Below are 15154 nucleotides of genomic sequence, written 5' to 3' on the forward strand. Positions count from 1 at the left end.
TCCTATTAAATACGTCAGGCTTCACCGTATCTGTGATGTCACTGGTCTATTGTCGTTTATCCCCAAACTACCTACGTGATAAAAGTGTACATTAATTTCTCTATCCTGCTAACTCTCCATTTTGTGGTTACGGAGCCTTCAGTAGATACAATGGATCGAGGGAAACCAGGCCAGGTCTGATGGGTAAAATATGACCTCCTAAATGCCAGCCCTCCCAAAATGTCTGTCAATTTCCTTTTCCAAAACTATGACTCTCGCCCCACCCCACCTATTATTTCTTTAATTGTTTAAATTGCAATTACAGCGTGTCTTGTCCGGTCCGTTGTCGCTTAACAGCAGTGCTTTTTGTGGGAGCCTTTGTTCACGGAGATGGCGTTTAACTGATGGGACGAAATTGTTGTGGAACCAATTCGCGAAGAGATCACCACTCATCCAGGCATTTCTCTGTGCTAAATAGCGGACTAGTAGGTTTTCCTTGTTGACATGTTTGAAACAGCATGGGTTGACTACCATTGGAAGTCAGTGTGAACCGGTGGCGTTGGCACGTCCCATGATCGTTATGGGGTCTTTGCTGACTTTACAGCCGGGTGCAGATTTTTCATACGAAGCAGCCAGTGTCTTTCTCTGTAACAGCTTCCAGTATAGACTTGATTCATCAGCGTTGTAAAGTTGTTCAGTGGCGTAGTTCTCTTTGTCGATGATTTCTTGGAAAGTTTTCAGGAACGGTTCGACTGCTGGTTGATTTGATGACAACTTCTCACCCTGGATGGATATCTGACGTATACGGTGACGCTGCTGGAAATGCTTCAGCCAACCGGTGCTTGCTTTGAAAGAGGACTGGTCTCCATTTAACTGTGTGTCAAACCACTTTGCCTTCTCCATGACGATCAGACCAGACACTGGTGTACCGTTACTTCGCTCCTGTGTAAACCATGTGAAAACGGCTTTCTCCAGAGACTGGTCATCAGCTGTCCTCATAATCTTCCTTTCCAGGCCTGCACCAGACTCCATCTTACTCGCATACTCAAGCAACATAGATTTTGCTTTTTTGATGTCCGTGATCGTTGATTTACCAACGCCATATTCAGTAGCCAGCTTAGTTGCAGGTTCACCACGGTCTAATCTGTTGATGATGGTTATCTTTGAATCGAGGTCAAGGACGGTGCGTTTTCTTTTCAGTGACGTGGACTTTGTAGACATGATGTTCAGTTTATGTTAGCAGTCGATGTAAATTCTATCTACGACACCCCATTTAGTAATTATTGAAATCTATCCTAAAATTGTATGCCACTTAGTGCACATAATAACAATATATGAATGCACTGTGTTATGTTATAAATAAACCAATATAAATGAAAGGGAAATGGGTATTCAGAGTATTGTGTGCAAGGGGCTGTAGTGCAATGTAGTCATTGTGTTGTGCCTTGATTAACGACTTACCTTCGGCATTCAGAAAAGAGGAACCGTAACACAGATAACATAACTCACATCGGTATAAAATAGGGCGTGTGAAAACTCCAAAAATCTTATATTAAGTGTTTGATGGTTGATATTAGTCTCTAATTTCAAATTAGTTGAATGTAGAAACCAGAAATATCGGAGACTTTGATCGGATTTAGCACGACAGTTTACCTCGGCAGTTGTCGCGAACATCAAAGGTCACTTCAAGAATGTTCTCATAAATATCAGCAATACTTTACATACAGATATCGTACATATCAATCGAAACCTTATTAATTTATTGTATTAATCTCTCTAACTTTTAGTTAATTATCCTTTGCAAATAAAGCCATTCCGTTTTTTAGCAACTCTCTCTCTCTCTCTCTCTCTCTCTCTCTCTCTCTCTCTCTCTCTCTCTCTCTCTCTCTCTCTCTCTCTCTCTCTCTCTCTCTCTCTCTCTCTCTCTCTCTCTCTCTCTCTCTCTCTCTCTCTCTCTCTCTCTCTCAACCCCATCCGGTGTTTGAAAATTATGCAATATTTTTTTTATAATACTTCCCTAATGTCATGAAATATGACAAAATGTTGATATTATTTTTCTGAAAGATTGATATCACAGAGGTAGGTTAACTATTGACATAAGTCAATACACTGCAGCTGTTTTGGTTCCAATGTTAATAAACAAGAAAAGGGTCAGATAACGATTGTCTACATGTAAGTCATAAATCATAAATCTTAGCCAAATTAATGATTTACAACCCACTCGAAATGTTTACAACTTATATTTCGGTCGTAGTACATGGGGAGTGGTAAGACGTCAGGGATTATAAGGAACACAAGAACGGTAAAATTAGACCAACGTGAAATTACTTTTTGACGTATGTTGAATATCGATGTGCATTAGTCTCCGTGTATTCGTTTATTTTAACACTTTTCATACATTTATCATGAACATGTACACGTACTTTGGTGTCACCTTAAACTCATAATTAAGTCACCAAAAACCTAACAAAAACATAACTTTGTTTTTCAAGCAACGTTCCAATATAGGAGTATAATGCCCGTTAACTGTATATTGATGTGAATACCCTTAAATACATACATACCTTTAAACTTAAATAAAGAATATTTCCTTATAATATTATAAATAAACGGGACATAACGAGAAATTCATAGTTTTGTACCACACATCCTAAAAACTTAAAGACATTCAATGTTTGTCAGTGAACCAATTTTTGACGCTAAACCAACAGCTTTCCAGAAGTGAACCCACTTAAAAAAAAATTGAAATACTTGTGGTATAAAAGACAAAACGACGTGCCTCGGGCTTCGATCATCCATAATTTCTAGTAGAGCTACAATATTTCCTTGGCTTTTCATATAGTGACGTGCAGAGTCAAAGGTCTTCGTTTGAATACGTGTGTGTGACGTTCAACTGACCACATGCGCTAGTTCGCCTGGCCCAGGTCCCAGCATGCATGTAGTTTGTTTTAGGTCAAGTACTGATAATGTTTGCTAAATAAAGAGAGACACCTAGAAAAGAATCGTTTTTAGTTGCCGTCTGGTGTATCGTATTAGCGCATTTCTTGATCTCGCTAATGATGCTTTCAAAAATACTGGGTCCGCATTCGTATTGATTATAATGAGCTCTGTAATTTCTTGCTAATGGAGTGTATTGGGTAGTTACTAGGTTCTTGAAGATTGCAAAGGGAGTGGCGTTGTAACGTTTTACTATTGTCTTCTAGTAGAAATTGGCAGGATTTAAGAACATATTCACTCTGAAAAAAACTTACCTGTCAAATAAATGAGCTTCACTATTATGACCTAAATATGTAACATCAGATTACTTCAATGTTAATGCTGATGAACGACAGTCCCTCTGCTGTTTGTTTCCCTAAGAATGAAGGGAGAGACGAACGGTGAGTTAACGTTGTAGGTCTAGAGCCAGGCCAAGCAACCTGTCGTATGGCTGCCTAGACATAAATCACTGTGTCATGTGTGCGGAATATATTTTGTTATTACCGCAATAACACTGTGACACTTAACAAAAAGTCATACACTCCACCATTGCCCCAATGGAGGTATTTACCGACTTTTTTGACCCCGCTTTTGTAATCAGGACGTTCCATTAAACTGGTGATGAATGTAGTCGGAAGGATATGATTGATATCATTGAATATCTGGTGTTGACAAATCAGTCTAAAGCTGACAAAAAACAGGAGTTAACGTTGTTTCTGGTTCAGTCACTTGTCATGAGATCACTTGTATGTTTGGCTGTGTTTCAGATTAAGGAAATACCGACGAAAGGGAAGTACTTGCCGTTACTTCAAGTGTTAAATTAATAGTCCAATGACAGTAAATCTGTCTATTTTATACTGTATTTTATGTCACGTCCAACACATTAAATGCTTAATAGTTGAGTTATTGTTAAAAGTAGGTTACTGCTGCCATAACTGCAGTTCAATTTAAACTGCCCAATTATCAGCTTGTGGATAGACACGAAAAACCGTATAAAAACACGGTATTTATTACATCTGTCAGGTTTAACTATTTCAAACCATGATAAGTCAGATACAACGTAGATAGTCTCTTCTGGGACATATATTCCAGAAATATACATTATGTAAATTAATGATAGGTATTCACAACGGTAGATGCCATTGGTATTTTTTATCACTCAGCCATATCCGGGGGTTGCAATTCGGGATATGACCCCGAAGAATAGCTGGGGTGCATACTCACAGGGACACTGCAGATGAAAAACGCATGTACACTTTGTACTTACTGGGTGTTTCGTAATGTGTAGAAGGACATTTATTTCTGACTTTGGTACACCTGTATCGATTACAGCTATCGACTTATACATATGTAGTAAAATCTTTGAATTGTTGTACCTCGTGCACTTTCAAACATGTATACTGCCATTTCGAAGATGTCAAGCAATAAGCAATACAGGAATAAAATCAGACATATATACGCACGACAGGACTTTTAATGAAATAATTTAGATTTTATTTTTTGATCTGCATCTTACATAAAATACTATACTATATACAAGGATATCGCAAGTACAACAACATACATACATTTTTTGAAAATAACATTTTGAATGTAATACTCCCTATTTCTACTGTGTACATTGATGCCCAGTCAGAAATAAAACCGGTATTTTCAGTGCTGGCTATGCAAATGAGACAAAATAGACCCCAAAGCAAAATCAATTCCTGGTGAAAATAAGCAAATAAATGTTGGGTAAAGGTGGGTAAATTGGACTTTTCGTATTGTACAGATTTGACTCAGCTGTCTCCGAACCGGACGCGAAGGCCACCACATAGTCCTGCTTACAGACAGTGCACGGGTCTATATTACTGACACAACCCTAAACACCGTCCTGCAAAGAGCAACGTACGCGGCCTATTACGAGACCACAAGCAAAATGTATATGCACCAATTGCAAAAGAATTGCCTACCCAACAATCAAATATTACCAATGGATCGAATATCTATGCCTTTTCCATTCCTCTGACGGTAGTATTCCCTGCTCAGATCACAAAAAGCGTCGAAATCGGACCTTTTCAAGTTTGAACTGTAACATTCAAATAACCCTCATTAACACCACCATATTTGATATCGTGATCGAGTGGGACGAATAATTACCCAGAGACACTAGCGCTGACGTACGTAAGAGCTGTGATTCAATTTACGGTAGAACTTGAAAAGTTCAGATTTCGAGAGTTTTGGTAACCCGCAATGGGACTTTTGCAGTCAAGAGGTGTTAAACCGACTGACTAATAGATCTATTGTTGATATTTGACCACTGGGCGATTTTATTCCTTAGTTACTGGTATTTTTGGTAAGCCTGTGTTTGTCGACTGCCTCTTTGCAGGACGGAGAATGGAGGGACAATTGTCAGAATCGCGTCTCGGAGTAATCCGTATGCAAGCAGGGGTAGTCACCGGTACATTGATAGTGATTGCAACTAAAGGACATAAATAATGGAAATATTAGTTCTACTAGACTAGTAAACGTACATCGCAGTCGAGTTTTATAGGATCTGGAGAGTTAATTAAAAAAATATGCCTGTTATTCATCGACGGACTTACTACTTTTTACAACATAAATTGTACATTTGCATAACAATAGGACACGGTGTAAAAGGTTACAGCTGGTGTTCATGACCTAAATCATTACACAGTGATGTTCGTCCTTTTTCTGAATTATTACGTTTAGTGTACATATGTAATAATAATAACGTTAACAGAACTCCACGGCCTCACAATGGACGGTAGGGCATACAAAAGTTATCGCTATTGCTCGTGAAATAAGGCGGCAGAATAAACCGAAAATAACTTCTGCATGTCCAACATCCAGCTGTGGGGTTCGGTCATACTACAGTTGCTATCGCTACTCTCAATATTTTCCTGTTTAAATCTATTTATACAATATGAAAACAAAATTATGTTGCAGTGACATCTTACTTCCCTGGTTAAAAAATGAAAGTATTTAATGGGACATATGAGTTGGTATATATTATATTCCCTGAATGGTCCAGTATAGCTTAATTTTAATATATATTAGATAACTTATTTTTAGTGGGCATCAGTTTTTCACCAATGTTTATTTTGTTCACTTTGAAGTTTTGACTGTATAGGAATGAAATGTTCAGTATATACGATGGTTTCTTTTCATGACACCATGGAGGGCCTTATTCCCCCTAACTGCATTCACCAATTATTCATACCTTGCATATGCATTAGTGTAAGCAATGCTTTAATGTAGAATAAATGGTTGTTATGCACTAGCTTTTCTGTCATTTTGCCAAGGATGGAGTCAAACTTTATATTTGCAAATAAAAAATCAATGTCCCCATGTGTCGTAAAATTAACTACTGGTAGATTACGCTTTTGTATCGGATTTCTAGATTTAAACTAAATACATCCGGTAAGAACAACACCACAATTTTTTTTATCCTACACACATTGATGGTATGCAAAATTTTGAACTATAGCTATTACACACGTTGTACCACTTAATTGGAAAATTAATCATTTAAAACTGTAAGAAATTTGAAGCCTGCATAGTGAACATATTATCTAATTATCAAAACAATAATTATTTATGCACATTAACCATTCATTAAGATTTAAAGTTACATCAAGCTTTAAAGGATACATGTTATTTTTCATCAATGGATGTACTATCTTATCTGAGGTTTAAAGCTTATATTCTAAAGATATTGACTATCAAAATTACAATTTCTTCAAATTACATATTGCAATCAAAAAACTCTTTAAATCTAGTTATATGTTTATTTTAGAGAGGCTGTATAATCCAACGTTGGTAAGCTTAGATCTTAGATCCCTAAAAATACAGTAATATAGCCAACATAACAACAGCATCGACTTAGTTCATCTTGAACGTAGAATCTAATGTACGTAATTACAGTGCATTTCAAGTATGTTGTATTAGAATAAAAAGGAAGTCTAGATATGTGAATAAATGTTTAAAAAATATTTAGAGTATTGATATTTTTAAACATTTATTTACATAATGTACAAACTAAATTATGCTGTAGTGATATGACACCTTACTTCCCGGTTCAAAGGTTATAGATGTAATTAGCTTGTGTGGGTCACTTTTGAAATTATAGAACATTATATTTCAATTATTGAATATCAAAACCAAGAGATAGAAAATTACTTATAATTAAGAATAGGGAGGATTAGTTAACTATTGTGAATATCGGCACATGGGTGGTTGAAGAAGTACAGGCAATGTGACCAGCTTACAGCTGTTTTATGGTCCACTGCCAAACAATGAAAATAACACCTACCTAATAGACTTTGATCCTGCCTCAAAAAAAGCTCTGTTCAGTTGGATTTCACCTTGCCGAGTGTAATGCACACAAAGAAAAGAAAATGAAGTTGTCATTACCAGTGCACAGCACACATACGGAAGGGCTCGTTACCAGTGCACAGCATACATACAGAGGGGCATGAGTGGGTGAGACGATGATCACGCATTGGCGGTAACTATAGTCTAAGTCTGTCGATCAAGCGACGATACACGACATTTGAGTATAATTCAAATTCACTGATGAATATAATTATTGTGGAGACCATCCCCATTCGTCCCAGTTCGATAAGGACAATATTACATAATTATTTTTTTTGTGCATAAAAAGGGTACTATTCATTTTCTATTTTCCCTACGACACTATTGATGTAGGGCTGGATTCCTACATGTGATTAGCTTTAACTATGGCAATAATGTAATGTGCTATTATACACTTATTAACTGGCTACGGGGACACTCAGTCCACTAGATGCCAATTTCCATGAGGGATGTTATGTCGTAACTATTGCCCTTGTGTGGAAAGCCAATTTCCATGAGGGGTGTTATGTCGTTACTATATGTGGAAAGCCAAGTGGATTAGTTGATATTGTAACATTACAAGTGTATATACGATTTCTATTAGTGACCAAATAAGGCCATGTAATGAATGGTTTTTACAACGCATATCATTTCTATCTCTCTAGGACTGTAATTTTTTTCTAATTAACTGTATATAGGTAGTTATACCTAGATTAAAGAATGCAAAGGGAGTGGCATTATAAAGTAATACCATGTCACCTAATAGAAATTGGTAAAATTTAAGAACATCTTCCCTGAGAAGAACTTACCTTTAAATTATCAGAGCTTCACTTTTGTTGATATAAATATATGACTTCCGATTGTTTCAATGGTAGCGGACAGTATTCCCTATTTGACTTTTTTCCCCTAATGATATTTGTAGGGAGGGAGAAACGAACGGTGACGTTACAAATTTCAAGTCAAGTAATCTGTCATGTGACTACCTAGACATAAATCACTGTCATGTGTGAGGACTAGATTTTGTTCTCACCACGAACACACTGTGGCATTTGTTAAACAAACAGTCATCAATTTCATCGATCATTGCCCCAATGAAGGGATTTGTCAACTTTGTTTTGCTCCTGAAATATATGTCCACCACTATCTTTGACAAATTAGTCCAAAGCTGACAAACTACCTAAGATAACGATGTAACTGTGTTTAATCATTTATTTGAGATCACTTGTATGTTTGGCTGTCTTTCAGGTACGGGAATGTTTACAGTTACTTCAAGTGTTAAATTTTTGTTTTGTCCAGTATAATGATACCAAAACTGTATGCATTACATGTTACAAACATATCTATGTCAAACCCCGACAAGTCAGATACAACGTAAACCGTCTCTTCAGTTATTTGACTGGATATTCAAGAAGTAGACATAATGGAAATTAATGGTATATTCACATCAGTAGAATTGATTGGTATTGTTTATCACATAGGCATATCCGGGGATTGTAATTCGGGATATAAGCGCATGTGCACTTTATACTGACTGGGTGTTTTGCAATGTCTACTGTGGACGGACATTTATTGTTGACTTTGGTACACCTGCATTGATTACCGCTACCAAATTAAAAACAATAACTTTGGGTAGTAAAATACCACCTTGCCAACTTACTCTACTTTGAAACATTGCAGTGCACTGTCTAACATGTATTCTGCCATTTTAAAGATTTCAAGCAATAAACAAGACAGATATTACAAGTACAGCCAAATGTTAGAGCTTTTTCACAAAGCCCAGATATATTGTAAATAAATCCCATTGTTATGGATGGACGCTGAAGTTTATTTCAAATTCCACTGTTAGTTTAATGTGTTGTTATGCCCCCCCATTCAACCTGAGGGCAGGCCCCTCCTCCTCCCACCCGGGGCATGACATTTTATGAGAGCACGAAAGGGGGAGATGGGCAAAATTTGTTTTGACCAAAACAACCCCCCCCCTGCCGTAAATTTTGACTTAAGCCTTATGTTACTCTTCGGGAAGACCAGTATTACGTGTGACTATTGGTCGTTTGATAAAGCATATACTTCTAAGGGGTAGACCATTTGATATCTTGGGAGGGGGCTTGGTAGATTGGTGGAGAGTAATTATTTTTCCCCACCTGCTTGCCTGTGAATATTTTTTTTCTCCTTCGCCTATGCTGGCAACTTTTTTTTTCTTTCCTCCTTTGAGATATTCGGATTTTTTACGCCTATGTTGAACACCTACATTTATTGCCACAAGTTTCTGTTTGGTGTATGTACAGAGTAATAAAGATGAGTAAAAAGATGCTGTTTTATCACACACAGATTATACTACATATTTCAATACATATTTGATTTTCAATTAAATAAACATAATTGACAGTTTGTATGCCATGGTATGATGACACACTGAAAATGCAAATCGGAAACTTGATTGTGAGCCCAAACATTCAGACAGACCGGTCAGTTTCTCCAGCCTGGGGATAGGGGTATAGGGTGGTCAGTGTTTTTCCATTGGGCCAACAAAAAGTCACTGTCCACAGTGAATAAGTTTAATAAATAACTCGAAATGTTTACGACTTGTATTTGTGTCATAGCAGGGAGTGGTAAAAAGTCAAGGGTCATAAACAGCATAAGAACAGAACGGAAATGTCATAATTAGACTAACATGAGTATCGATGTGCATTCGTTTCCGTGTATAATGCCCATTTTCTGTATGTTGGTGTGAGTTCTACTGAATGTATGCATACATTTCAACTTTCCCAATATAAAACTTATTTTTACAATATTATAAAGGCAACAAAAGCCTACGAAACGAGACAATAACGACAAATATATTTGTACTGCGCGCTGTCAAACTTACAGCCATCCAATTTTCATCAGTGAACCGCTTTTTGAGGTGAAACCAGACAGTTTCTAGTATTGAGAATAGTGTTTCACCCTAAAAATTAACATTTGAAATGCTTGTGGTACAACAGATACAACATCATGATCCGTGCTTCGCTCGTCTGAAATATCTAGTAGAGCTACAATATTCCTTTGTAGACTATTAATAGGCTAGGCATATAATGACATGTACAATAAACGGTCTTCTTTTGAATACAATCAAGTATGGTTGAGTTGACCACATACTCTATAGCTCGCCTAGCCGTAGTCTAGTTCCTGATGACTGTGTTCCGAGTTTACACTACGTTATCTTGACACATTACATCTACTAAACAACGTTACACTTGCACATAATTCTGTGGTTCTCCCCCTCCCCTACAGCGTTCATATCAAGTGACCATGTCGCACATTCATATGATTTCAGTTTCAGCAGACTGGGGGTGAAGTTCGTTTTTTTACGTGTTTATTTTTACGGTTCACAGTAAACTGTTGATCATACTATCGGTGCCAAGATCACTTGACTACTTTGTTCCCAGTGTATATCATTCCAACTGTTTTGATTAACTAAACAAATTAACTAAACAAAACTACAACTAAAACAATGCCAGATCAAGGGGAACAAAAGAGAGTGGTATACACTGATGTTGCACATGGTTGGAAAACAACAAAAACAACAACCAGCAACTCATCACATTTTAGCGATCAACAGTTTACAGTTTTTTTGTCTACCTAAGTACGGCTATTACTATAATGGAATGATCAGTTGGTAAAAGTTGTTTTCCCCTCCAAGATCAACAAAACCAAACATTCTGTGATGATGAGAGCACTTCTAGCACATTATCCCAGTGCAAACATGAATCACAATTTGTTATTACATGCTAAATTCCCATGATAGTCAAAGCTGCAGTACCAATTAATGAATATAATCAGCGATAACGACAGCCTGTCAATTTGTAATGGACTACTACTGACATGCGCCACCAGCACTTCACACAGCATGGGGTTTAACCACATTTAATGCTAAGTCAGAGTAAGGACACAGATTGAAGGAAATGTGTGAGGATAGGGTAGTGTAAAATCGGAATACGATCGTCAGGAACAAGACTATCCTAGCCTAATCCCAGCAGTATGTTTTAGGTAAAGTGCTGATAATGTTTGCTGAATAAACAGAACGAGAACAAGTCGTTTATCGCTGCCGTCTAGTTTATCGTATTAAAGCTCTACTTGAGCTGGCCCATGACCCTTTCTAAAATAATGGGTGCTCACCCGTATAAGCACGGTAATTTCTTTGTAGTGAACTGTATTGGGTAGTTACGTTGAGGTTCTTAAAGAATGCAAAGGGCGTGGCATTGTAATGTTTACCACTGTCATCGAGTAGAAAGTGGCACGATTTAAGAACATTCTCACTCCGAAGAACTTACCTTTGATTTTTTAGAGCTTCACTTTCGTTGATCTAAATATATTACTTTAGATTGCTTCAATGGTGGTGAACGACAGTCTCTATAGAGCTGCTGTGTACCTAAGAATGAAGGGAGACACGAACGGAGAGTTGACGTTGTAGAGTCAAGCCAAGCAAGTTGTCATATAACTACCTAGACACATATGACTACCTCGACATAAATCACTGTCACATGAGGGGACTAGCTTTTGTTCTCAGCACACTCACACTGTGACACTTGTTTCTAAAAAAAAATAGCCATAAATTCCACCATTGCCTCAGTGACGGGGTTTACCGACTTTGTTTGGCGCCACTTTTCGAATCAGAACGTTAAATTTAATGAAAGAGGTAATGAATGTAGTCGACGGAAAGAGAATTTGCATGTGGCTGTTATCCTGAAAATACATGTCCACCGATATCTTTGGTTTTGACAAATCAGTCCAAAGCTGGCAAAAGAAATGAGTAAGTGTGACGTTGTTTCTGTTCCAATCTCTTGTTTTGAGATCGCTTGTATTCTATGCTGTGTTTCATACCAATGCAGGGGAAAATACTGACTGTTCGTGTTGATTTTAAATTGATATTTTTGTCCAATGACGATGCAACTGTCATATTGTAATTTATGACACTTCCAACACACACACTATATGAAAAGTCATACTTGACCACGTCTTTCCACCTGGGTAAATCGTGGGCAGAGGATGTGTAAATGTGGTGAGTATGTATGAGACGAAGTCCCACCTTTGACTCAATTTACCTCCGGTGATCTCTCACCTGGTGGTTGTAGACAGTCAAAAGTGGTGCTGCGACTCGTACTACCCGGGACAGAGATGGTGGTTAGGTGGGTCACAGGTAGGGTAAAGGTGGGTAAATTTGAGTTTTCGTATAGTGACATTAAAAGATTAAGAGTCGAATTATTGTTAAAAGTCGTTTACTGCTCCCATAATTGTAGATTAGTTTAACCGTGTGTATCGACACGAGATATGGGTACACTGTATTTATTACATGTCAGATATTTCAAACCATGACAAGTCCGATACAGCGTAGAACGTCTCGATAGTAGACTTGATTGGTATTGTTTAGCTCTCAGCCATGCAATTTGGGATATGATCCTCCAGAATGACTTCAATAGCTGGGGCGTACGGTGGCCCCCTAGGCGACAAACTAAGACTTGGACGTTTCAAATCAAAGCTCTATTTGTCAACGTAAGTTAGTCTGGCATAATTACACTTACACTTACAGTTAATTGCATTGACCCTCCCCGGTACAATATTTTGCATAAATTTCACCAGTGGAGTCTGTCAGTAGGGTTTCAAAGATAGCTGCACTGCAGTAAATTAAAACACTTCCCTGTGCTGTACCCTAACAAAGAGTCATTGATACTGTTTCAACTTCCATGTTTATTTCCTCCACCAACTTTAACAGATGAAGAGTCTGTGTAAAAACTGTTCTGGATTTGTACATTGTACATGTTGATTTTGAAGTTCTGGTTTTGGTCTTAGTTTTAAACTGTCGGGAGTGTCTCATAATTCTTGCTGAACCATTGCTGGTTATAGCCTACGTTTTACGTATTAGTGACTGTAGTTGAACTTGAAGTGTGCCCTGCATGTACTGGGTGTCTGTTGTTGCCATTACCGAGTTCCCTCATGCATGACAGTATGCGTACTGGATTTCTGCATAAATCATTGTCAGTTGTGAACGTGTGTGCTTTTGTCAAGAGATGAACTTTATACTATATTACAATAAGTCAAGGTTCTAGTGGTTCAGCTGTGTTTTCGTTGTTACCTTTATTTCAAGTATTGAAGTTTGTTGTTTAGGATTTTGAAAATAGTACATGATTATCGGAACAGTTGTAATATCATTCAGGACAAGTTCTTACACGTAATTCTCATGTGGAATTTTGATATTAAAGATTGTTACATAATGCATGTATAAGGAGGATGTGATGTGTGTTGGTAGCCTCTGTTTGCTTTCATTATGAGTTCCTAACATGTACAATTCTCAGACGGTTTCATTGTCAAGTACGTTTACAGAAATTGTAGTAACTCAACACAGAAGGCGTACTCATATGCTTAACACACACACACACACACACACACACACACACAGATATACATACATTATTTGGTGAACAATATAACATAAATCGGACGAGATCGGCTAATTAGTGATGTGGGCATTATGCTGGAGCATTAATTAATTAATGTATGAGTTCATTAGTATTTTACACACACAATTAGTGTTATGTGATGTATAGAGATATTCCACATCAGCACACGTCTACATTCAGTAAACAGAAGCTCACTCACATTATGGGTTAATATTACTTTATTTGTCAAATTAAAAACACACATTATACTGTATATATAACAGCACCTCATCCGAACTAATTTAAATTTAGTCACGTCAATACTACTGGTAGTTGATTGGAAATGACATACGGGAAATGTTATGATAACAAGATTAATTTAACGCAAATAATATATATTTTGTAATGTACGAATTCTTTCTCATTAGAAAAAATAGGCCAATAAAGCACAATTGTAATATTTACCTTAGCTGAAATACGCAAGGCAGAAACAAGCAAACCCATGCAAAAATATCATGAAAACGTTAAAATGTAAAATCACGAATAACAATGAAGGCATTGAGACTAAGGAAGGTTGGGACATTATCGTAAATATTGTGAAATGTTTTCAAATGTTTGCAAATACATATGTTTTGATTTCACCTTCTTGAGTATATGTCATTGTTATGCTTACGTTAAATCTATATAACCAACTGCGTTAAATTCATATAACCAAATGGATTAATGTGAAGCAATTTGATGTATTGCAATTTGCTGTGTTATTTAAGAGATATCATTGTTCTTTTTAATGTGTCACGTAGCAAACCTCTGTCTTCATCCTTTGTATACAGGATAATATAATAATAAGCATGTACAAGACAGACATGTGGTGATCTAGTACAGTGTACGTAATGCCTTTAATGTTGTCTTTGCTGTGTGCATTTGCCACTTTTTGTACCTTACTTTGAATGTAATGTGTGTCGATATTTTTTTGCGAGTCTGTGTAACCAAGACAAATTTCCATTGAGTTGGACAATAAATTATTATTATTATTATTATTATTAATATAATATATCTTCTTGCTCACAGTGTAATGAATAGAATGCAGAAAAGGTTACTTTTATGTTAACTATTACAAAAACAATGTGTACAGTTTTCCAAATAAATGATAACCGAGTCTTGAGTAAAAAATATATATATATCTTTTATAAGTAAATATAACTACATGTAAATTGAGTGTCTAATCAAAAAATGATTTGTATGATGAGTTATCGGTGCATGTCTGTTTCGAGTTGATTGTTTTAATACGATCCTAAATATGAATATATTCTGAATATTATATCAAACATATCTGTTTGAATGGTACATTATAATACATCACTTAATAAGCTATAATCGATATCATGACGTGCTTGCTCATAGCCAGGCAATATCTCAGTAAACTAAAAAAA

Source organism: Glandiceps talaboti, chromosome 6, assembly GCF_964340395.1.
Source record: "Glandiceps talaboti chromosome 6, keGlaTala1.1, whole genome shotgun sequence".
NCBI classification, from domain to species: domain Eukaryota; kingdom Metazoa; phylum Hemichordata; class Enteropneusta; family Spengelidae; genus Glandiceps; species Glandiceps talaboti.